The sequence below is a fragment of the Mustela lutreola genome, chromosome 7 (genome assembly GCF_030435805.1).
Source record: "Mustela lutreola isolate mMusLut2 chromosome 7, mMusLut2.pri, whole genome shotgun sequence".
NCBI classification, from domain to species: domain Eukaryota; kingdom Metazoa; phylum Chordata; class Mammalia; order Carnivora; family Mustelidae; genus Mustela; species Mustela lutreola.
Window position 1 is genome coordinate 111,652,231 of NC_081296.1, and position 24,873 is coordinate 111,677,103.

General features: G+C 41.8%; 1 long non-coding RNA gene across 1 annotated transcript in view; it reads right to left on the reverse strand.

Annotated features, from left to right (window-relative positions):
* The window catches only part of LOC131836615 (uncharacterized), an 83,937-nt gene extending 67,186 nt beyond the window's left edge, over window positions 1–16,751 (reverse strand). Inside the window, exons 1-2 of the long non-coding RNA XR_009355689.1 lie at window positions 16,592–16,751; window positions 15,297–15,436 (exon numbers count right to left, since the gene is read on the reverse strand). This is a non-coding gene — a long non-coding RNA (uncharacterized LOC131836615). The remainder of the gene's footprint in view (window positions 1–15,296; window positions 15,437–16,591) is intronic.
* Between the last annotated feature and the right edge of the window lie 8,122 nt (window positions 16,752–24,873).

The window sequence follows — 24,873 nt, forward strand, 5'->3', positions numbered from 1 at the left end:
CACAGAAGTAAAAGAGTTTGTGTCCACTAATGGAGCCAGGTTCTCCCTATAGGCTCCCCTATGGGTAACCAGTAACAGAGCTGTTAGTTTTACTTGATGGTATTTGTAATATTGGCTAAATTGGCTAAATTTTGAGTTGGCTAAAGTTTGAGACTGATAATTAATCACCCCTTTTTCTTCTCTGACTTTTGAACTAAGAAAAAGATCCAGAAAAATGTTGAAGGATCAACATGTCAGCTTTATCACTGATCAGCTTGATTACCAATACAGAGAAGAATCACTGATCAGCTTGATTACCAATACAGAGAAGAGGACTTGAGTCTGCAGTCACAGTTGGTTTTTGAACACTTTCTCCTGCGCACTAAATTACCAACCCTAAATCACAGAATCACAACCTCCCAGGAAGAAGCAATAAGTGTTGCTTTGGAAAGAGAGAAGGGATCCGAGCCCCTCAGCTCACTCCCATTCCTCAGTCTCAACCATCATATAGGTTCCCTTGGGGAGGAGCCAGTAGAGGTGGTAGAGGAAAGGGTAAAAGTTTTCTTCCCATTATTTTTTTCCCCTTGGAGTCAGATGTTCCTTCTTGAAATCCCTGAGGATTTCTCTATTTTGCTCACTGCTGAATCTGACTCCCTCGCTCTCAATAAATATCCGCTGAAGAATGATTGAATAGAAACATGAGAACTGGAGAATGGGATTTTCCTTAACAATAAGTTGTTTGAGATTATTTTTTCAGCTCAACTAGCTATTCATTGGCTCAGCTGAAAGTACTAGATAGAAAAGAGCAGCACTGTTGAAGGGTATCTTAGTAGCTTAAAAGTGTAGCCTTGTGGGGGCGCCTGGGTGGCTCAGTGAGTTAAAGCCTCTGCCTTCGGCTTGGGTCATGATCCCAGGGTCCTGGGATGGAGTCCCATATCGGGCTCTGCTCAGCAGGGAGCCTACTTCCCTTCTTCTCTCTCTGCCTGCCTCTCTACTTACTTGTGATCGCTGTCTGTCAAATAAATAAATAAAATCTTTATAAAAAAAAAAAGTGTAGCCTTGTTGAAAGCCCTTGTTGAAGCGTGTCTTAGTAGCTTAACAGTGTAGTCAAAACATTCAAGAAACTGAGTGGTCTTGGTAAGACTATAGGGAGTGGCTTACTGGACCCCAACTCATGACACTGGGTTCTAGTTTAGGATTAGGCAAAAGATAGTAAGTTAATAAATCCCCTGGACCCTAGATTTCTCATTTACAAAATGATGCCTACTAGTCTTATCCTTCTCGGAGTCCAGAGAGCAAGACTAAGAAGAGGTGTTAGCAGAGCAGTGTATCTATCCATCAGCTGTTGGGTCTGGATCCCCTACAGTCCTCATGGTGCCTTACTTACTGATATTGCTAATATTCTGCCATATCCATATATCCTGTTTCTTCCAGAGACTTAAACCAACTGGACAAGTTTCTGTACAATCCAAATAATGGCTAATTCATTCCTATATTCCAAATGCTTTGCACTAGCTGGAGAAAGAAAAAAAAAATCCAATTTAGAGTAAGGATTTTGATTTTGAAAGTAGTGGTATTAAAGTCAATTCTTAATATCAAAAATAGACTTAGAAATAAATTTGGAATAGGTCAGCAGTACATGTACTTGGAATAAATGTTAGAAACTATGAAAGCATCTCTGCAGAGATCTATATGTTAAGTTTCAGTTTTATTCTTTCCTGAATCTCTGGACCACAGACCTACTGTACACAGACCTTAATTTAAGCCTTCTAACTTTTCTTACTTTAAAATTCCATACTAAACAGATATTCTCCAAGGAATACCGAGCATATTCATTTTACTTTTTTTTTTTTTTTAGTAATTTCATAAGAAAAAAGAAGGACCATTTTTAAGCTTAAAAAACATGATAATGACACTACGAAATAGACATAGGCATGGACCAAATGCATTTTTTCTTTCTAAAGGCTGTTACAGCCAGTCAAATGGGATAAGTCTACAGAGATAAATTTTAAAGTTCATATAGAACATAGTCATAAAATGGTCTCCTCCAAGTCAATATTCTAAATAGGATGGAAAACATCCTGTGACATGATTTCTGTATCCCAGAAAATAACTCCCATCTCTAGCTTTTCTGTAAATATTGACATCCCCATTGGTTCAGGTCTTCCATTACATTAGACCAATGGTTCTCAATGGGGCAATTTGTGTCCCCAGGGGACTTTGGGCATAGTCTGGGACATTTTGGTTGTCACAGCTTAAGGAGGACATGCTACTGGAATCTACGGAGTAGGTCAGACATGCTGCTGAGCCTCCCACAATGAAGAAGACTGTCCCCTAAAACAAACAATTATTTAACCCAACACGCAAATAATGCCATGACTGGGAAACTCTGCACTAGCTTCTTAGTATTGAGCCATCTTCCAGGTCTGTTCTATGGGATGACTAGGAGAAATAAGTCTTCAGCTGAGCTTTAAAAGGAGAGGATGATTGGGATAAATGAAGGACCTTCCAGGAGAGAATTCCAATGGAATTTGAAGGGAGTCCATAAGCAGGCACATGTGCATGAAATGTCGAGTGACAATGTTCAAGCCAGTCCATGTTAAAAGGAGAACCCGTCCTGGGGTATAATTAGACATGAGGCAGTGAAGCTGGATTTGGGAAGACCTTAAATGTGTCACATTAAGGAATTGAGCTTTATCCTTTTATTTGATAGGGGAAAACTGACAACTTCAGAACAGGAAATGAATATATATTTTACCCACTTTTGAAATGTAGGTGCTCTGAACTAGTGCCAGCAGTCTCACTGCGTCTAGCTCAGATTAGAGATGAAAAGTCAGGAGATCACTCACTAGATTCTCATAAATAACCAAATACATCAACGCAATTTATAGTGGTGATGGTCAGAATTGAAAGAAAGGAACAAGAGAAAAGAAGACATCACAAAAAAATGAAAGATTTGGCTATTCCTCAGGGAGTTTGGTGATGGCAAATAAAGGAATTCAGAGGTGAGAAGCTGAGACTCTGAGAACCAGGATTGTATTGAAGTTGAAGTTCTGGGCTGGATGTGGATCCACAGCCAGACTTATGATGAAGGGCAAAGAAGAGCACCTGAATCAAATCCAGAGGAATGCATTATCGCATCGGATCCTAGCTAAATAAAAAGTATAAATTATTTCCCCAACACTGTCTCCACATTCTTACTTCTGAACCTTTCTCCCATTAGATTTCTAGCCATAATATTCTCTCTACTTTGCAACCAGGGCCCACCCTTGAAGCCCAGCTAGAGACCCCTCTTCCTTACTGGTATTCTCCCATGTATTGCAGAGCAAGGATACAGAAGATTGTCTGATACTCCATCTAGAACGGTACAAATCGACATGAACCTAAGGAGACATGAATATTTACAGATTAGAGATACAGCCTAGAACACAGGCAGGTCTGGGTCAGAAATCTAGGCAAATGGTTCAATTCTTAAAAAAAAAAAAAAAAATGGCTAGGTACCAAAGATAAATAGCCAGGAAATTCTCAAGGGGTAAGATATGAAGTAGCGTTTAGGAAGGAAGGAAAAAATTTGAAGAGAAGGATGGACAAAAATCCAGTATGAGAGTTCGTTTTGTTGAAGAACAGGAGCTTCAGAGTTGGATGGGCCAGACTCAAATGGTCCACCTGCTATGAGATCATCAGCACTTCACTGAACTTTCCTGAGCCTGTTTGCTGAGTCATAAATGGAGAGAATGATGTCCACTTTACAGGAATCTTGTGATTAAATGAAACTAAATGATGGGGCACCTGGGTGGCTTGGTCATTTAAGCATCTGCCTTCAGCTCAGGTCATGATCCCAGGGTCCTGGGATCAAGGCCCCCTGCATTGGGTTTCCTGCTCGTGGGGAGGCTACTTCTCCCTCTGCCCCTCCTCCCTTCTTGTGTTCTCTCTTTCTCTCTCTCTCAAATAAATTTTTAGAAATATGTAGATAAATAAGTAAAATAAAATTACATGTATGCAATAGGAAAGATGATTTGGGGGTGCCTGGGTGGCTCAGCGGGTTAAGCCTCTGCCTTCAGCTCAGGTCATGATTTCAGGGTCCTGGGATTGAGCCCCGCATCAGGCTCTCTGCTCAGCATGGAGCCTGCTTCTCCCCCCTCCTCTCTGCCTGCCTCTCTGCCTGCTTGTGATCTCTGTCTGTCAAATAAATAAATAAAATCTTTAAAAAATATATTATTAAGAAAGATGTTTTGAATTTATGAAGATGTTTTTCTCTTTTGTCTTTCATTACATGACCTTTGTCTTAGTCCACTGCTTCTTTTAAGTCCCCACTTACCACCTGATTCTGTTAAAATGCAAGTTCTGGTTCGGTAGAACTGGGTGGGGCCTAGCCTAGGCTAGTGTCTACACTCCTGACAAGCTTTGCTGGTGTTGCTAATGCCAATGTGTGGACCACGCTTTTAGTGGCAAGACCCAAGTGTGCTGAAGGCATTTAACTGATTAGGATTTGTTACAGATAAGGATTTGTGAGAAAAAGCAAAAGAAAGACAGAGATAATATTCAACTTCTGATGTTTAGAAGTAGGATTCTGCTGCAGTAAGAAGTAGACCTGTGAGCAGGTTCAGGGCTAGACCTCCACATTTTATGTAAACGATGTCTACCTTAGAAGAAGAAGGGGAGAAAGATAATTCCGGTCTAGCCACAGAGGACTGTGGGAAGAGGAAGCTACCAGGAAGTAGCAGAACAAGTGTGGAGACGTGTCTACACCACTCCTCTTCCCTGAGAGTGCAGAGGTACATCAGATAAATAAAGGTAATCCTGAGGGAAAGATTTCGCTTTCTCTAGCTGCTCTGAGTTTCCATGTTGGTTTGGTAGGTTTCCATTAGAGCTGAGATTCTGACTTGGAAGTATTCAGACAGCTATTCACAACCATGACAGTGGTTGTGGACCCCCTGAGTGGACCTCCTGAGCTGGGGCCAAATGAGGGTAACAGATAGATCTCAAAGGAGTTCTTCTATCCACTCTAGTGTAGGGGAAGCTAAGTTGGCCAGGGAACAGGACCACAGCCTGCCCAGGGCAAGAGGGAGCAGCCACTTCAGCCATCTTTGTCAGAAGAGCAAGCAGAACCCAGGACAAGGGTCATTGGTCTAGGGACCAGAAAAAGGATGTCATCCCTTCCGTGTTGCCTGGTTCTTCCATGTTGCCCTAGGGTGTGGAAAGCCACCCACTTCCTGCATATCCCCAAACATTTTAGAAAAAAAGCAGTGAGGAAGGGAGGCTTTCTGAGAAACTGAGTGTTTTTATCCAATATAGATTCAATGCTACCTAAGGGAGCAATTTAATTTATGGGATTGGTTTAAGCTTGGGATTGGATTGGATAGTTAAATAATTTTCCCCAGTGTGTTGAGGCTTAAGAAGAAGGCCAAATTTCTTAGAGACAAAATAAAGATATTACATTTTTCTCTACACATCCAAGCTTATACAGTGAGTTAAACTTGCAACCACAGGACAAATATATAAAGTGCTTAGCAACATGCCAGCTATGTAGAAAGTAATCGATAAACAGTAACTAGGTTAAACAGGTTAAGTAAGGACTACAAAAAAGCCACTGGATCTGGCAATTAAGAGAACATTGTTCACTTTGGGGAGGGCAGTTTCAGCAGAGTGATAGGGATAGAAACTCACCATGGAAATTATGCATCCTACCATGATGGCATCATCCAGTGAGATTCCACAACTCAACTCAGCTCTCATATTTATACAGAGGCAGGGAGATGAGTGAAGAGGGTAGAGTTGAAGTCCAACCCTCCCAGGTCAAGGTTCAGTGTTCTCATCCATGGAGTGGAAGTAACCCTTAAGAAAGTTTTTTTTTTTTTTAATTTCTGGGAATTGGCTCCAAAAAAATTCTTTTGATCAGCCTGTGTTTTTTGCTAAGTGTGAGATGGCAGTTGAATATGAAAAAATATATATTCCAAAGCTGTAGCCAAGAATCTTACATTTGAAAACAATCCTGAACAAATTAGTTCACTCTACACACCTCCAAATTGTGGTTTTTAAGATAAGGCTTGTGCCATCTCAGAGCCTGGAGAGGACTCTTGATTATCTTAAAGCACCTCACCTGTCTTATCTTAGCTGAGGGCTGCTGTTCTCTCCTGATCCCAGATGCAGAATTTTCCTAATGACCAGTGCATAGTTCTGCTTATTCTCCCTGAGCAATGAAATCATTCACTCATCAGTGGAGTAGTTGGTCTTAGAGACATTGTGAAACAGGGAGGCTGGTCCTGACCATCCCCACTTTTCTCTCTGGGATCACACAGCCTAATTTTGCCATCTTTTCCATCTCACCAATACACAGAACCCCTGGTCCATTTTCTGGTTGCCCAGATGTCTGCTCTCCCAAACACTCTTCCACACGTGCTCCCCTTCCCTGGGGCAGGCTGTGCCCCAGGTCTGCCCTTCACTCCCTCCTGTTCGTCGCCCTCCACCTCCTATCAACGTTTGTTAGTTCTTTGTTCCGTGATCTCAGGCCCCAGCTCCTCCAAGGGACAAAGGTGATAATTCTCTTCAGATGACCTGGCATCATCTTTGTTACCTTGTAAAAACACTTCATGTCACATGAAAAGATGCACAACATTGGGCACCTGGGTGGCTCAGTTGGTTGGGCAACTGCCTTCAGCTCAGGTCATGGTCCCGGACTTCCAGGATGGAGTACCGCATCAGGCTCCCAGCTCCTTGGGGAGTCTGCTTCTCCCTCTGACCTTCTCCTCTCTCATGCTCTCTCTCACTCATTCTCCCTCAAATAAATAAATAAAATCTTAAAAAAAAAAAAAAAGATGCACAACGTCATTCATCATTAAGGAAACGCAAATCAAAACTTCAATGAGATACTACCTCCCATCTACTAAGAGAGCAACATAAAAAATGTGGAAAACAACAAGAATAGCAAGTGTTAGTGAGGATGTGGAGAAATAGGAAGCTTTGCACATTGCTGCTGGGAGGGTAACATGGTGCTGCTGCTGTGGGCAAAAATCTGGCAGGTCCTCAACAAGTTGAACAGAGTTCAACATGACCCAGAAATTCCACTCTTAGGTATATGCCCAAAGGGATTGAAAACAAATGCTCAAACAATACTTGTACATGAATATTGATAACAGCTCTATTTACAATAGCCCAAAGAGAGAAAGACCTCGATGTTCACGGACAGATGGATGGACAAATTGTTATATACACACAATGGAATATTACTCAGCCATAAAAAGGAATGAAGTACTGATCTAGGCTAAAACAACATGAATGAACTTTGCAAACATTGTGCTAAGCCAAAGAAGCCAGACACAAAAGGTCACATCATGTTTTATTTCATTGATATGAATATTTGGAACAGGTAAATCCAGAGAGAAAGAGGCTTGGAGGTTGCATAGGGCTAGGACAAGGAGGGGAGAGAGATGGCTAATGAGCGTGTGGTTTTATGTTAGAGGCATGAAAATGTTTGGGGATTTTATAGAGATAGTGGTTGCTCAATATTGTGTATGTATTAAATGTCACGGGATTTTTCACTTTAAGATGGGTGTATGTGGGTGCCTGCGTGGCTCTCTCAGTTAAGGTCTGCCTTTGGCTCAGGTTGTGATCACAGGATCCCAGGATCCAGTCCTACATCAAGCTCCCTGCTCAGGGGAGAGCCTGCTTCTCCCTCTCCTTCAGCTGCTCGCCCTGCTTGTTCTCCCTCTCACTATATCTCTCCCTCTCTCAAATAAATAAAATTTAAAAAAAAAATTTTTTTAATGCTCATCTGCTTAAGACCAGTAAAAAGCAACTTGGAGTGAGAATACATGACCTCTAACTTCTTGATAACAAAAGTAGTATTTCATGAAAATGTAAATCCCTATAGAGGCCAGCCACGTGCTAGGTATATAGACATTGGAGTACCTGTAGAATAACTGAATGGACAAATGCCTTCCCAGCACCATATAAAGTATTATGTTATTTTATACTTTATACTACCAGCCCTTCCCCTGTCACCAAGGCCAGCCACCAGTCCTACCTCTGACCTGCAGATGATTCTGTCTAGGAGTTGCAAAGCATCTATGGGCTAGAAACTCCTTTCCTATATCCCCATACTTCAAGACTTAGGAATCTGTGCCATTCTTTTTCCCCAACTTAAAATTGTACATTTTGCTATCCTGGTTAGAGAGATGACACTGACTGAAAATATCTTGCCTCAAGAGTGGGTGATGTCAGCATTTCATTATCAAAATTTTTCTCCCTGCAAAGCTTTCACATACTTCCAAAGAATGTTCCAGTTTAGCGGTAAGCCCCTTAAAATGCAGGGTTGTAACTAATTATAAAGGAGGAATAACTGCTGTAACACCAGGGGCCAGCCCATATAAACTATGATACAGAGTTGAATTTCCTGAAACAAGCTGAATCTTACTTCCAGGCCCTGATTCTGTTCTGAATTTATTGTGTCCCTCATTCAGTATCCCAAGCCCTGAAGTCTCATGCATGATACTTACTTCCTTTACTGCGTAACCTAACTAGAGGTGAGATGACTTTAAGACACCTTTTGAGTTTTATTACCTTTATAGTAATTGTAATTTATATAGTACAATTATATAGTAATTGTAATTGTATAGTAATTGACCATCTCCCTCCAGCCCAATACAGGATGAAAGGTTCCAAAGGAGATTTTTCTTTTTGTTTCAAGATGAGCCATGTTCAAAATTTCAATTCGTTTATCAATAGCAACTCACATGACTCAGTTTCCCAGAGCCAGATACGCTGTTGGGACAAGAGCTTTGGTGAGAAATAGAACCAAGAACCAATGTAACCGTGCTCTTGGAAGTCACGGCTTACACTTGTCCTTGAGAATATGGGCATGCAGGTCAACCAAGGTTGTAGCTCTTAAAGTAAAAATGCAGATGGGATTTTTTCTGTTTATTAAGAAATTTCACATATCTTATTTAATTCGAACTTTCCAAATACCAGCAAGATGAGTGGGACAGGTACTGTTACCTCTATTTTAAAAATGCAAAAACTGGGGCACCTGGGTGGCTCAGTCATTAAACATCTACATTCAGCTTAGGTCATGATCCCGGGGTCCTGGGATCAAGCCCTGCATTGGGCTCCCAGCTCAGTGGGAAGCTTCCTTCTCCCTTTCTCACTCCCCCTGCTTGCATTCCCTCTCTCTCTCTCTCTGTGTCAAATAAATAAATAAAATCTTTTTTTTTTTTTTTTAAAGAAAAATGCAAAAACTGAGATTTACGTTTTAGGAATTGGCTTAAGATAACATACTTAGTAAAAAGATAGACCATGCTTGAATCTGGTCTATTAAAAGCCAGAACTCTGTCCTCTCACTTTTGTGCTAATGCTTCTCATCCCGTCCCCCCAAAACATCCGTAAGCCTCGAAAATAATTGGAAAATTTTTGCTGAAGCCACCCAGCCTCCATTGCTTCTTTTTGCCCAGCAGGGAGAGTTACTCTGCCCTCAGTTCCCACTGTAGCCCCCCACAGGCTTTGCATACAATTGGCAACATTAAGGAAAGGGGGGCGAGAAACTAAGTTCCTTTTTCAAATTATCCACCTTTCTTCAATGAAGCTGCTCTTTACTGGAGGCTTCAGCAAAGAGCAGTGGAATTCCTATCCTATTCCTGACGTGACTTTTCATTTCCTGCTAGTCTCCAAGCAGGAAGCTCCTGGATTTCTTTCTTCCTAGTCCGTAGTGCATAGACTCGCCATATGGGGCTTTAGGCTAGCAACGTGCAGCGCAAGGTCCAGCAGCAAAGACAGGTGTAGTGGTCCAGACAGGAGGCACATGGCAGGGGCAGGAACAAGATAGGCTCCCAAAGGACTGCTGGGGAGAAAGGAGAAGCGCAGGACGAGAGGGGTTGCCTTTTAAGGACCACTTCCTGCACACGGTGCCCTGACCTTTACAAACTTTACAAAAAAGATTTTGGTGTTGGTGTTTTCCAAGGTATAGGTACCTCTGATTGTACCGATTGTTTTTAAAGTACATGCACACAGTTTTTCTTTACTCTAAGAATGACGGATTTTTCGTTTTCTCCCATGTGTGGCTTTTAAGTTACTACTACATAAAGTAGTAACACGGGGGTTTTTTATATTTATTTTTCTTTCACTCAACCTATGGAGACTCTTAAATAATGGCAAAAATCACAAAGGCGGTGCATGAATGCCTCAGATTTCGGAAATCCAGCCTTATCTCTTTTGATCTCAAAATGACCCAGCGGGACGAAGGAGGAGTTAGACCCAGGTTACAGAAGAAGAGACTGATTTTCCAAGAGGTTAAGTAGCGCTTCCATGGCAAGCGAGTACCGATATGGTAGGAATTTAATCTCCAGTCTGTCTGGCCCTGTACAGGAGACCCCACCGCCCAGAACCTGCCCCCACCACCTTCCTGACAGAGGTGACCGCTTCTATGGCAGTCACCACACACAGATTCACCACACAGCTTCGGAGTCAGGGTCCACCCCACCGCCAGTCTCATGGCCAAGGACAAGCCACTTCTCTCCCCTACACCTCACACAAACGGGGATGATAACAAAACCTGATGAGGATTTGTGGCTAAAAGCTGGTAGAATGCCTGGTGCCAACATAGTGCTCCATAAACACGAGTTACCATTGATATTGTTACCAATAAGAATAAGACCCTTCCAGGCTTTTAGACTGAGGCTGTTGTCAGGCCAGGCTTGGGAAAAGAGCTGGGTTGAGGCTCCAACATGGCGGAGGGCCTCAGAGACAACAGGTGGGAACCCCCGGGGAAAAGCGGGATCTGACCAGGAGAACTGAGGCACTCGCTATGCAAAGGCAGGCCTGTGTGGCCAGGGCTCTGGAGCCAGTCTGCCTGACACAAACAACTTCTCTGTGCCTCAGTCTCCTCATTTATGGAACGGAAGGATTAACAATAGTCATCTCATAGATTACATATCTTAACTTGAAGTTCATATTGGTATGCGCTAAGAGTTATGAAAGTATTAGTTAGTTTTACTGGATCCCCTTTTCTCTCAGAAAAAGCAGACAGTTGTGGCAGTGATGTCTGCTCAGAAATCCCTGGTGCTGGACCAAGATTTCAGAGCCCCAAGACCCCCTTGGTATCCGTCGTAGGTGTAGCTCACCCTGGTCAGCCTCGAACACACTTCCCTGAGAAGGACCAGCAGCCGTGGGGCTCACTTAGAGGCCACATGACAAAGGACTCTGCACCCAATGTCATGTCCAGTGGGACATTTCTAACCTCTTTGGTTCCCTCCCTTTTTCAGGAGACCCATATTTTTAAAAACATTTGACTCCAAATATTTCTTAATATCTCCAAGTCTCTCTCTCTCTCTTATTATGCAGCTGATCTCCATCCAGAGATACTTAAGAATGCTCAATTATGAGGAACAATGAACACAAAGAAAATCAATAGACCTTGTGCAGTCCTGCCAGCAACCCTAAACAGGAAGTAAAAAAGGGATCAAAGACACTCACAGGACAGGTAACTTTATTTAGGATAGTCTTGATCCCTAGAGAGAACTGGGAGATTAATCTTTTCTAAACATCATGAGCAGTTCTCCTAGTTGGTAGGCAGAGAAGTGACAGCAGAAGAAATCAAGGAGCCATTGGGGTGAGGACTGAGGGCAGTGGGAGAATTAGGCTGCCCACCAAGGAGATGACCGAGGACCCCCCCACCATGGCTCAGTGTCTCCTGGGCGCTCCCAGTCCTCCACTTTGAACTAGTGCATAAATGATCTCGGGTCCCTAGGGAAAACACTGCTGCCCATTCTGCACCGCCCTGGGCAAGGGTAAAGAGTGGGGTTCCCCGGTAGCTGTCAGGGGGCTGGGGTGGGAGCACAAGGCCCGCAGTGGGCCCTGACGCAGTCTCTGGCAGCGTGACGAGCCCCTGGGCAGGTGAGTCAGCTGCCCCTGCCTCCCATTCAGAGGCACAGAGCCATGATTTTTCAGACTGCTGTCATTGGCCTGGGCCTTGGGACCCATAGTTAGTGAACTGTGAGCACCGGTCTGGCTTCGTCATACCCCACAAAAACCTGCACTGAAACCAAACACCACCTCTTAGAAAACAAATTGCTTTTAAAAATTCATTGGCTTAGTGGTGGGTGTAGAGTCCCCATAGAACATACCGAGGACATCTAGAGGAGAGATAGAAAAGTCCTGGCAAGCTGCATTGCAGAGAACAGAGGAGCTGGAATAAACACGTCCCAAGGAGAGAGAATTGAGTTCTGAAACTAACTGGTTGATCTGTGAAACTACAGGACACCCTGATACCCTTTGGGTCTTTTCTTCTCTCCACTGATTCTTGTCCCCAAGAATTAACCCCAAGGTTAGCTTCTTCACGGTAGACAGACCCGTGGCTTTATTAAACATTAAAACTAGGCTGGATGGTGTCCCTTACCTGCTTTAAATCTTTCTGTACTCTCGGGTCAGAGTGCAAAGTTCTCAGCACCAGGCCTGATCAGCCCCCACCTGCCAGCCTTGTCTCCAAATATGCTCCTCTTGCCCAGGATTTCATATCCAACCACACTGATCTCCTGTCACAGAATGTTCTGCCCCAGAACCTTTGCCCCTACCACTCTCTCCAGCTGGCATGCTTCCTCACATTTGCCAGGTTCATTCCTTTTCATTCTCTAAGGTTCAGCCCTCCTACGAGGCTCATCAAGCCCTCCTGTTTTTCATCCCTGTCGCTTCCTATAGGCTCCTTTCCTGGCTGGGACCAGTTTGGGCGTAATTATCAGTGTCAGTGTCTGTTTAATATCTACCTTCCTCCGGGGACTTACAAGTTCTGTGAGGGCAGAGACCAGAACTACCTAACGCCTAGCACAGGGTAAGTACTCAGTAAGTATTTCTGAGGAAATAAGTAATTAAAGGAATGAGTAGATTGGTCAATCCATCAAAAGCACTTGCAGGACTTGCTTAAGGTTTTACAGCTGAAATCCAAACTCAAGCCTGTCTCAGTCAAAGCTCATGCTCTAAAGAACCAAATTGTTACTTACTGGTTTGAAAAGTCTTTGAAGGCAAAAATGAACTATTGGGACTTCATCAAGATAAAAAAAAACTTTTGGGACACCTGAGTGGCTCAGTCAGTTATTAAGTGTCTGCCGTTGGCTCAGGTCATGATCCCAGGGTTCTGGGATCAAGCACCACATAGGGCTCCCTGCTCAGCAGGAAGCCTGCTTCTCCCTCTCTCTCTGCCCCACCCCCTGCTCGTGCTCTCTCTCTCTTTCTCTCTCTCTGCCTCTCTTTCCCTGTCACTTTCTCAAATAAATAAATAAAATCTTCAAAAAATGATAAAAAGCTTTTGCCCAGCAAAGGAAAGAGTTGATAAAATCAAAAGACAGCAGAGATAATGGGAGAAAATATTCACAAATGACATACCAGATAAAGGGCTAATATCTAAAATCTATAAAGAACTTATCAAACTCAACACCCAAAGAACAAATAATCCAATCAAGAAATGGGCAGAACACATGAACAGATACTTCTCCAAAGAAGACATACAAATGGCTAATAGACACATGAAAAAATGCTCAACATCACCTGGCATCAGGGAAATACAAATCAAAACCACAATGAGATACCACCTCACACCAGTCAGAATGGCTAAAATCAACAAGTCAGGACACAACAGATGTTGGTGAGGATGCAGAGAAAGGGGAGCCCTCCTACACTGTTGGCGGGAATGCAAGCTGATGCAGCCACTCTGAAAACAGGATGGAGGTTACTCAAAAAGTTGAAAACAGAGCTACCCTACAACTCAGCAATTGTACTACAAGCGATTTACACCAAAGATACAAATGTAGTGATCCAATGGGGCACATGTACCCCAATATTTATAGCAGCAGTGTCCACAACAGTCAAACTATGGATGAGCCTAGATGTCCATCAACAGAAGAATGGGTAAAGAAGATGTGGTATATATATATAATGGAATATTACTCAGCTATCAAAAAAGAAATCATGCCATTTGCAATAATGTAGATGAAACTAGAGGGTATTATGTTAGGTGAAATAAGTCAGAGAAAGACAATTATCATATGATCTCATTCATATGTGGAATTTAAGGAACAAAACAGGTTTATAGGGGAAGAGAGGAAAAAATAAAAGACAACAAAATCAGAGAAGGAGACAAAGCACAATAGACTCTTAATCATAGGAAGAAAACTGAGGTTTTCTGGAGGGGAGGAAGTGGAGGGATGGGGTAAGTGGGTGATAGACATTAAGGAGGGCATGTGATGTGATGAGCACTGGGTGTTATGTAAGATTGATGAATCACTGACCTCTACCTCTGAAACCAATAATACATTATATGTTAATTAATTGAAATTAAATTTTAAAATATCCCCTAAAGATAAAATAAAAGTCTGAATTTATGTCTTCATGTTTCAAGATTCTTCAAACAGGAAAAAAAAATTCTATCTATATGGTTAATAGAAAGTGTCAAGTGGCCAAGGGCCCAGGGTTATAAGAGGCTAGAGGTCTGGGTGGCCTGCTGAGATGACAGAGAAGAGTCAAGAAGCATCAATGGGCATCACTCGGGCATCACTTATAGAGGATGTGGCCTGACCCTGAGTGATTGCTCTAGAGGCAAGAATCTAAGCCCAGGTCAGTCCAGGAAGAGGCCGGGGGTGGCTCTGATCAAGACAGGAGTGTCTTGGTCCCAGATGTCCAGTCAGCCCAGTCCATGTCTAAAGTAGGAAAAGGACTCTCTTCTTCAAGACATCCCAGTTACCTGTTGAAAACTTACCCTGCAGGAACCCTGGATCCCTCTCATGTGTAGGGCATCCCCCAGAGTCTTGCAAAGCAAGGTGCTCACCATTACAAGCAACAACCCCAGTGGACTAGAGACTCATTTAGTCTGTTATTGACTAAAATCATGAGAAAACTTGAGACTTGCCTCGCAGTTCTCCTTTGTGACAAAAAAAAACCCACCATGTTCATAAGGACCCAGACAAAACTTGATGAAGAGCTCCTTTTACACCTTTTTGAGGCACTCCCCACCCTGCATGCCTCTTCTACCCTGCTGCTGTCCCCCTAGCTCATGGCACAAAACCTCAGGTTGGTTTTTCCTTCTGTTCCTTAAATGTTTGCTGTGCCTCAGTCTTTCTTGTCACTGAGTAGGATAGATGGACAAAGAAAAACCTGCTGGCTCACAGAGCCATGTGGGCTGCTGGAAGCTGGCTGGGTGATCTAGGTGTCTGGGATCCCCAAGGGAGAGCTGGAAGCCATTCCCCTAAGGCCATCCCTTCATCTGGGCCTTCTCTCTTGAGTGATTTCTGTTCCACAGAAGTTCTGACCTCTTCCCAGGATAAAAATCAGAATAAACTGACCTTGTTTGCTTTAGGCCATGAGGATTCTTCCAACTCCTCCATGGGGACAGTGGTTGCTAGACAAGGGAGCCAGTCCAGGCTACAGCAGGTCAGGCACATGGCTTTTGGCATGTGGCTTGCTGGTCTTCAAAGCAGACCCCCTAGGATGAGACAGGCAAGCACAGAGGGGGCAGGGAAGGTGTGGCCTCCTCCTGGCTCTCGGCTTTTAGCCACATGGCCCAGAGGCACCTTCCTCATAGCCACCCTGGGTTGAGACTCACTGGAGAAAAGGAAGGAAGAGCCACAGGCTCAGTAGCAGGTCCCTCTGTGCCATTTCACAGAAGGCAAAAAAAAACAAACAAAACAAAACACCCAACCAAGCTGCCACCAAACAGATATGAGCCATCTGACCTCTGTGGAGGGAGTCAGCCTGTCAGCTGTCATCATCCACAGGGGGCTCACAGTAGGCCCACAACTGCTTGGGTGTTGGGAAAAGGACAGACAAAACATGGCCTATTTTTTGAGGACAGTCAGCTGTCTTCCTGTTCAACTCCCAGAATTTTCATTCACACAGAAATGCTGTTCAAGAGTCATTGTACTCCAAGATGGAGAGGAATAGGAGACCTAAATATCATGGAGTTGCAGGAGTACAGCTAGATAGTTATCAAACCATCCTGAACACCTACAAACTCAACAGGAGATCGAAGAGAAGAACAACAGCAATTCTAGGAACAACAAAATGACCACTTTCTGGAAGGTAGGATGTGCGGAGAAGTGAATCCGAGGTGATATATAGGAAGATAGACCAAGGTGGGAAAGGGAGGATAGGCGGCTCCCAGCAAGTAGTAGAGCAGCAGAGCACAAAATCAGAACTTTCAGAAGTCTGCTCCTCTGAGGGACATTGCTCCAGAGGCTAAGTGGGGAGTGGAGCCCTTGCAGGGACAGTGTAGTCTCAGGATGCACAGGGTCACAGAAACACCAGGGGCATCTGAGTGTGGCAGAGCTCCCAGGTATCAAAGTGGGAGCTACAGAGATGGAGCCGAGGAGTGCACTCTCAGTTTGGGGTTACCTTATACCATGATCCAAGGCACTGTCAGGTCACTGTTCTTCGAACAGAGACCCCACAAGTGGCAGATCCAAGGAGACCTCCTCCTACCTCCTCCAGGAGGAGCAGTGTGGGAGCACGCAGCAGGAATCTGCTGGGTTTGGAGACTCCAAACAGGGCCAAGTGTCAGAGATAGAAATGCTCAATCACAGACCAGATGAGCTCAGAGACCCGTCAGAGACCAGGGAGATGGGAGAGAGTGACTGCTTACCTCTGAAGGTGCACTGAGGAGTGGGGCCCTGAGCTCTTGGCTTCTATGGGGCCAGAGATTGGGTGGCGGCCATTTTCATTCCCATCCTCCAAAGCAATACAGAAAGCATTCAGGGAACAAAAACTACTGAGAGTGAACCCAAGCAGATTATTTAGCCTGGCCCCTGGCGAGGGCAGTGCAATTCCACCTCGGACAAAGACATTTGAGAATCACAGCAACAGGCCCCTCCCCCAGAAGATTAGCAAGAACATCCGACCAAGATGAAGTTCACTGATCAATGAGAACTGTGAAACTCCAGAGCTAGGGGAAAGCAACACATGGAATTCAATGCTTTTTTCCCATGATCCTTTAGTCTTTCAAAGTTAAATTTTTTTAATTTTATTTTTTCCTTATTCTATTTTAAAATTTTTCCTCTTTCCTATTTTAACCTTTTTAAATTATTTTATCTTATCAATACCTTTTTTAAAAGTCTTTTAATTTTCAGTGTTATAGTCATATTCCATCCATTGTATTTAACCTTATTTTTTGTACACATATAGGTTTTTCTTTCTTTAAAATTTTGGGATATAGTTTCTTCTAACAGATCAAAATATACCCTAAATCTAGTGCATGGCTTTGTTCTAGTCTCCAGCCTGATCACATTCTTTCCTTTTTTTTATTTTTTCAACCAACTTCTTAACATTTTATTTTTTAGAATCTTTTTAATTTTCATTTTTACACATATTCCATCCCTTCATTGCATTTACCCAGATATATATGTATATATATATATTTTTTTTTTCCTTCTTAAAAATTTTAGGAGGCATTTTCTTCTAACAGAACAAAATACATCCCAAATCAAATGTGTGCCTCTGTTCTATTTACCATTGTATATATAGAGAGAGAGGTGTGTTTTTTTTTTTTTTCGTCCTTTTTTCCCCCTCCTATCTTCTCCCCCATTTGGGGTCTCTTCTGATTTGGTTAGTGTTTATTTTTCTGGGGTCATTGCTACACTTTTAGTATTTTGTTCTCTCATTCATCTATTCTTATCTGGATAAAATTACAAAACAGAAAAACTCACCTCAAGAAAAAGAACAAGAGGCAGTACTGATGGCTAGGGACTTAATCAATATGGACATTAGTAAGATGTCAGAACTAGAATTCAGAATGACGATTATCAAAGTGCTAGCTGGGCTTCAAAAAAGCATGGAAGATACTAGAGAATCCCTTTCTGTAGAAATAAAAGAACGAAAATCTAACCAAGTTGAAATTAAAAAAGTTATTAATGAGGTGCAATCAAAAACGGAGGCTAGAATAAATGAGGCAGAAGAAGGAATTAGTGGTATAGAAGAGCAAATGATGGAGAATAAAGAAACTGAGAAAAAGAGAGATAAACAACTACTGGACCATTAGGGGAGAATTCAAGAAATAAAGTGATACCATAAAATGAAACAATATTAGAATACTTGGAATTCCAGAAGAAGAAAGAGAGAAGGGGGCAGAAGGTATATTGAAACAAATTATAGCAGAGAATTTCCCTAATTTGGCAAAGGGAACAAACATCAAAATCCAGGAGGCAAGGAGAAACTCCCTCAAAATCAATATAAACAGGTCCACACCCCATCATCTAATAGTAAAACTTACAAGTCTCAGTGACAAAGACATAATCCTGAAAGCAGCTCAGGATAAGAGGTCTGTAACATACATCGGTAGAAATAAAAAATTGGCAGCAGACCTATCCACAGAGACCTGGCAAACCAGAAATGGCTGGCATGATATATTCAGAGCACTAAATGAGACAAATATGCAGCCAAGAATACTATATCCAGCTAGGGTGTCATTGAAAATAGGAGAGAAAAAAAGCTTCCAGGACAAATAAAAACTAAAAGAATTTGCAAACACCATACCAGCCCTACAGGAAATATTGAAAGGGGTCCTCTAAGTAAAGAGAGAGCCTGAAAGTAACATAGACTATAAAGGAACAGAGACAATATACAGTAACAGTCACCTTATAGGCAATACAATGGCACTAAATTCATATCTTCCAATAGTTACCCTGAATATAAATGGGCTAAATGCCCCAATCAAAAGACACAGGGTATCAGAATGGATAAAAAAACAAGACCCATAGACGTGCTGTCTGCGAGAAACTCATTTTAGACCCCAAGAAACCTCCAGATTTAAAGTGAGGGCGTGGAAAACAATTTACCATGCTAATGGACATCAAAAGAAAGCTGGGGTGGCAATCCTTATATCAGATAAATTGGATTTTAACACAAAGACTATAATAAGAGATGAGGAAGGACACTATATCACACTTAAAGTGTCTGTCCAACAAAAAGATCTAACAATTTTAAATACCTATGCCCCTAACATGGGAGCAGCCAATTAACTAAACCAATTAATAACAAAATCAAAGAAACACAATGACAATAATACAATAATAGGGGACTTTAATACCTTCCTCACTGAAATGGACAGATCATCTAAGCAAAAGAAAAACAAGGAAATAAAGGCTTTAAATGACATACTGGACCAGATGGACATCACAGATATATTCAGAACATTCCATCCCAAAGCAACAGAATATGCATTCTTCTCTAGTGCACATGGAACATTCCCCAGAATAGATCACATCCTGGGTCGCAAATCAGGTCTCAACTGGTACCAAAATATTAGGAACATTCCCTGCATATTTTCAGACCACAGTGCTTTGAAACTAGAAGCCAACCACAAAAGGAAAGTTGGAAAGAACTCAAATACATGGAGGCTAAAGAACATCTTATTAAAGAATGAATGGGTCAACCAGGAAACTAAAGAAGAATTGAAAAAATTCATGAAAACAGATGATAATGAAAACACAATTGTTCAAAATCTGTGGGACACAGCAAAGGTGGTCCTGAGAGGAAAGTAAATAGTGACACAAGCCTTTCTCAAGAAACAAGAATGGTCTCAAGTACACAACTTAACCCTACACCTTAAGGAGCTGGATAAAGAACAGCAAAGAAAGCCTAAGCCCAGCAAGAGAAGAGAAATAATAAAGATCAGAGCAGCAATCAATGAAATAGAAACCAAAAGAACATTAGAAAAAAAATCAACAAAACCAGGAACTGGTTCTTTGAAAGAATTAAGGAGATTGATCACCCCCTGGCCAGACATATCAAAAAGAAAAGACCCTAAAGAGGAGTGATCACAACCAACACCAAAGAAATACAAACAATTATAAAAACATATTATGAGCAACTATACAACAGCAAATTTAACAATCTGGAAGAAATGGATGCATTCCTGGAGACACATAAATTACCAAAACTAAACCAGGAAGAACTAGAAAACCTGAACAGACCCATAACCAGTAAGGAGATTGAAGCGGTCATCAAAAAATCTCCCCAAAACAGAGCCCAGGACCAGATGGCTTCCCAGGGGAATTCTACCAAATATTTAAATAAGAATTAATACCTATTCTCCTGAAACTGTTCCAAAAAAATAGAAATGGAAGGAAAACTTCCAAACTCATTTTATGAGACCAGCATTACCTTGGTTCCAAAACCAGACAAAGACACCAACAAAAAGGAGAAATACAGACTAATATCATTGATGAACACAGATGCAAAAACTCTCACCAAAATACTAGCCAATAGGACCCAACAGTACATGACAGGATTATTCACAACAACCAAGTGGGATTTTTTCCTGGGCTGCAAGGTTGGTTCAGCATCCACAAATCAATCAATGTGATACAATACATTAATAAAAGAAAGAAAAAGAACCATATGATCCTCTCAGTAGATGCTGAAAAACCATCAAAAATTTCTTTTTCAAAGAAATGGAACAAATAAACCTAAAATGTATATGGAACCAGAAAGACCCCAAATAGCCAGAGGAATGTTAAAAAAGAAAACCAATATTGACGGCATCACAATTCCAGACTTCAAACTCTATTACAAAGCTGTCATCATCAAGACAGTATGGTACTGGAACAAAAGCAGACACATAGATCAATAGAACAAAACAGAGAGCCCAGAAATGGACCCTAAACTCTATGGTCAATGAATCTTTGACAAAGCAGGAAAGAATGTCCAATGGAAAAAAGACAGTCTCTTCAACAAATGGTGTTGGGAAAATTGGACAGCCACATGCAGAAGAATGAAACTAGACCATTTCCTTACACCACACACAAAAATGGACTCAAAATGGATGAAGACCTCAATGTGAGACAAGAATCCATCAAATCCTTGAGGAGAATACAGGCAGCAACCTCTTCAACCTCAGCCACAGAAACTTCTTCCTAGAAACATCACCAAAGGCAAGGGAAGCAAGGGCAAAAATGAAGCACTGGGACTTCACCAAGATCAAAAGTTTTCACACAGCAAAGGAAATAGTCAAGAAAACCAAAACCAAAAGACAACCGGGAGAATGTGTTTGCAAAAGATATATCAGATAAAGGGCTAATATCTAAAATCTATAAAGAATTTATCAAACTCAAGATCCAAAGAACAAATAATCCAATCAAGAAATGGGCAAAAGACATGAACAGACACTTCTGCAAAGAAGACATCCAATGGCCAACAGACACATTAAAAAAGTGTTTAACATCATCATCATCAGGGAAATACAAATCAAAACCACAATGAGATACCACCTCACACCAGTCAGAATGGCTAAAATTAACAAGTCAGGAAATGACAGATGTTGGTGAGAATGTGGAGGAAGGGGAGCCCTCCCACACCTTTGGTGGTAATGCAAGCTGGTGCAGCCACTCTGGGAAACAGTATGGAGGTGCCTTAAAAAGTTGAAAATAGAGTGCTTACTTAGGCAGCACATATACTAAAAAAAAAAAAAGTTGAAAATAGAGCTACCCTATGACCCAACAATCGCACTACTGGGTATTTACCCTAGAGATACAAATGTAGTGATCCGAAGGGGCATGTGCACCCCAAAGTTTATAGTAGCAATGTCCACAATAGCCAAACTATGGAAAGAACCTTGATGTCCACCAACAGATGAATGGATAAAGAAGATGTGGTATATATACACAATGGAATGCTATGTAGCCATCAAAAAAAGAATTCTTGCCATTTGCAACGATGTGGATAGAACTAGATAGAGGGTATTATACTAAATGAAATAAGTCACTCAGAGAAAGACAATTATCATATGATCTCTCTGATATTAGTAATTTGAGAGGCAGGGCGGGGAGTTGTGGCAGGAAGGGAGGGAAAAAAAATGAAAGGAGCTGGAACCAAGGAGGGAGACAAACCATAAGAGATTCTTAATCTCAGGAAACAAAATGAGAGTTGCTGGGGGTGGGGTGGATAGGGTGGCTGGCTTATGGACATTGGGGAGGGTGTGTGATATGATGAGTGCTGTGAAATATGTAAGACTGATGATTCACAGACCTGTAGCCTGGGGACAAATAATACATTATATGTTAATTTTTGAAAAAAATGTCATCGTATTCATGAATTTACTGGGACAGGCAGACTTTGAGGGAGATCCCATTCTCACTCTGGAAAGATAAATCACTCCCTTGGTAAATGTGAATCTGATTTCAACAACCTCAGGAGACACAACTATGGAAAGGAAACAGAGGAACTTCATGTGGCTGGCAAGCTGAGGGTTTTGGGGGGGAAGGGTTCCCCTCTTGCTGCCACACACTTACTTCTCACATGCACCAGTGTGTCCAACTTCTCTGCAGAAGCAAGAGGAAGAGAGCAAAGTAGGCAGAGAGTGGCAAAAGGTATGCATTGATTGTGGCTTGAATCTTTCCCCTAGGAAAAGAGATTCTAGAATTTTTTAAAAATCAAAACTCGTGCAAAAAAAAACCTAGAACTAATACTTCTATCAAGTGGAACCCACTTTTCTCAGTAGCCTCATCAAGCAAACACCAAACCTGGAAGTTTCTCATGAGACTCAATAAGGTTAAAAATGGTGATTTTTCAAATTGTTTTCTTCCTATGTCTGACTTCACCAGATCTAACCTACCATTGTTCCTAGGGAAAAGGAGTCTTCTTTATTCTCTGTGGGAGGAAGAAGTTGTGCAAAATTCCTCCTGTTGGTGTAGAAACATTGTACTGGGTACATGCAGTAGGCTTCTGGGTGGTAGAGGCAGGGGAGAATCAGAATCACAGGCAACCACAGAAGTGAAGGGCAAGATGCCTTGATGAGATCTTGGCAGGTGGGGATGAAAATTACAGCCCAGGGAGCAGGTCAGGGCAACCATCTTGGAGAGGGCTCTTTGTATAGACACTCTTAGCACATATATTGGGATTTGAGGGACATTGCTAGGCTTCCAGGTGCCTCCAGGAATCTTTTGAACTTGCCTTCTGAGAATCAGGCCAGGTACATTTTGCTGCAAAGGAAGATCTGAGAAAAGGTCACCTTGCTGAATACATGAAGGGCTGTAGGTCCTAGTGGGGACCCCATACCTGGTATGAGCGTGTAAGAAAACAAGGAGTCAGTCTACTGACCAACTTGCACTGTTCTTTATTTAATTTTTCAAGGGTGCGCAAAGAGTCTTAACCCAAAGATATGTTAACCACCCATTCCAAAGTCTCCCAGTACCTAGTAAGCCAAATGTCATTCCCCAGGGCACCGTATAGCTTTGCTGCCTCATCTCTGGGCAGATGAAAAAAAAAAAAAAAGGATAAACTTAGGACAAGGGCAGCTCTTCACAGCATTTCCCAGCAGCAGGGAACTCACCATGAGGCCCCAGCAATGCTTCTTAGTGTATGGCCTGCAGCCCACCTACCTCGGAGCCCCTGACCCATTTTGTCTGGGAGTGACATCCAAGAGTCTGCATTTTAAGAGGGTTTTTTTTTAGTAATTCTGAGACAAAATTAAAGCTGGGGGCCACTATTTTAAAGTTCCCCAATCCACGTGTAGCCTCTCCCACCTCTTGGCTGTTTCTCATAAACTAGTTACCTAATCAATGGTTTATCCCTACTGTGATTCTTAGACATATCATATCTTTCATCAGCGTAAAGTTTGTTCTGCCTGGATAGAGTAGAAGAGAGAGTACATTATTTCAGTTGCAGGTCTATGGTCTGTAACTGAGAATTCTCTAATATATCTTTAAATATTAACAGACAAGATGAAAACTGATTGATGCATAATTCATTAGTAGACCAAACGTGCCTTTCATAATTCAACAAATTGACATAAACTATTAAAAATTTGTAAAAGAGACAGTGTTGACTCACACAGATTGAGCCCGGCTGGGAATAAATACAGCACCAAAGGAAAACGACGTGATGTCACTTCTGCCAAACTAGTCAGAAAAAAACAATTTACCTGGGGAGTGGAAAATACGCTTTTTAGAAATTAAAGAATTAAAAACAGTTTTAAAGGAGGAAAAAGAATGCAGAGGTCAAAACAAACAAGATCAGATTGGTGTTTCTCATTCACAATTAAAATAAATAATTAAATGTCAACGACAGTCTGAACTATTACCCAAAATTTAAAAAAAGAACACAATTTCAGTTTTATTAAGGTAAGAATATATTTAGATGTAGTAATTCTTCATTTTTTTCACTTTGACTTCAAAATGTTATCTTTGTTACCTTTAATCAACCCATGAGGTGAATTCCTCTGAGAGAAGACAAATAGGTGGTCTTAGTAAGTACAAGAAAGAACTATAAGTATTACTAAATAAAGCCATCATGTAAAAGTAAAAATAACATGGGGCACCTAGGTGGCTAAGTGAGTTAAGCATCTGCCTTCGGCTCAGGTCATGATCTCAGGGTCCTGGGATTGAGCCCTGTGTCTTGCTCCCTGTTCAGCAGGGAGCCTGCTTCTCCCTCTCCCTTTCCCCTCCTTTGTGCGCTCTCTCTCTCTCTCTCTCTCTCTCTCAAATAAATAAATGAATAAAATAATAAAAATAACACTACTGATAAAGCTTAAGTCCTCTTTGACCATGTCCCAAATTAATGTAGTCCTTTCCTCCTCTCTCTAAAGGTAATCACTGATATTGGTTTGCAATATATTCTTCTAGATCTTGCTCTTTGTCTACTTGCACGTAGATGTACCTGGGAAAAGCATTCAGAACTGCTTGGAACTTTGTTTACATATATGGTATCATACTGTATACATTTTTCTATCATTTGATTTTTTTCACGAACTTTCATGGACTATGCCTTTGAGGCTGTGTGCCAAATATTGTTTCAAATACTGACACAAATTATCCGACTTAATCCTTGGCATCCTTTCCCAGTAGGTATTCTTGTTATTTCACAGAGAGGGAAATGGAAGCACAGAGAAGTAAGAAAAAAAAAAATCCTTCTATAGTCACACAGCTTGTGGTC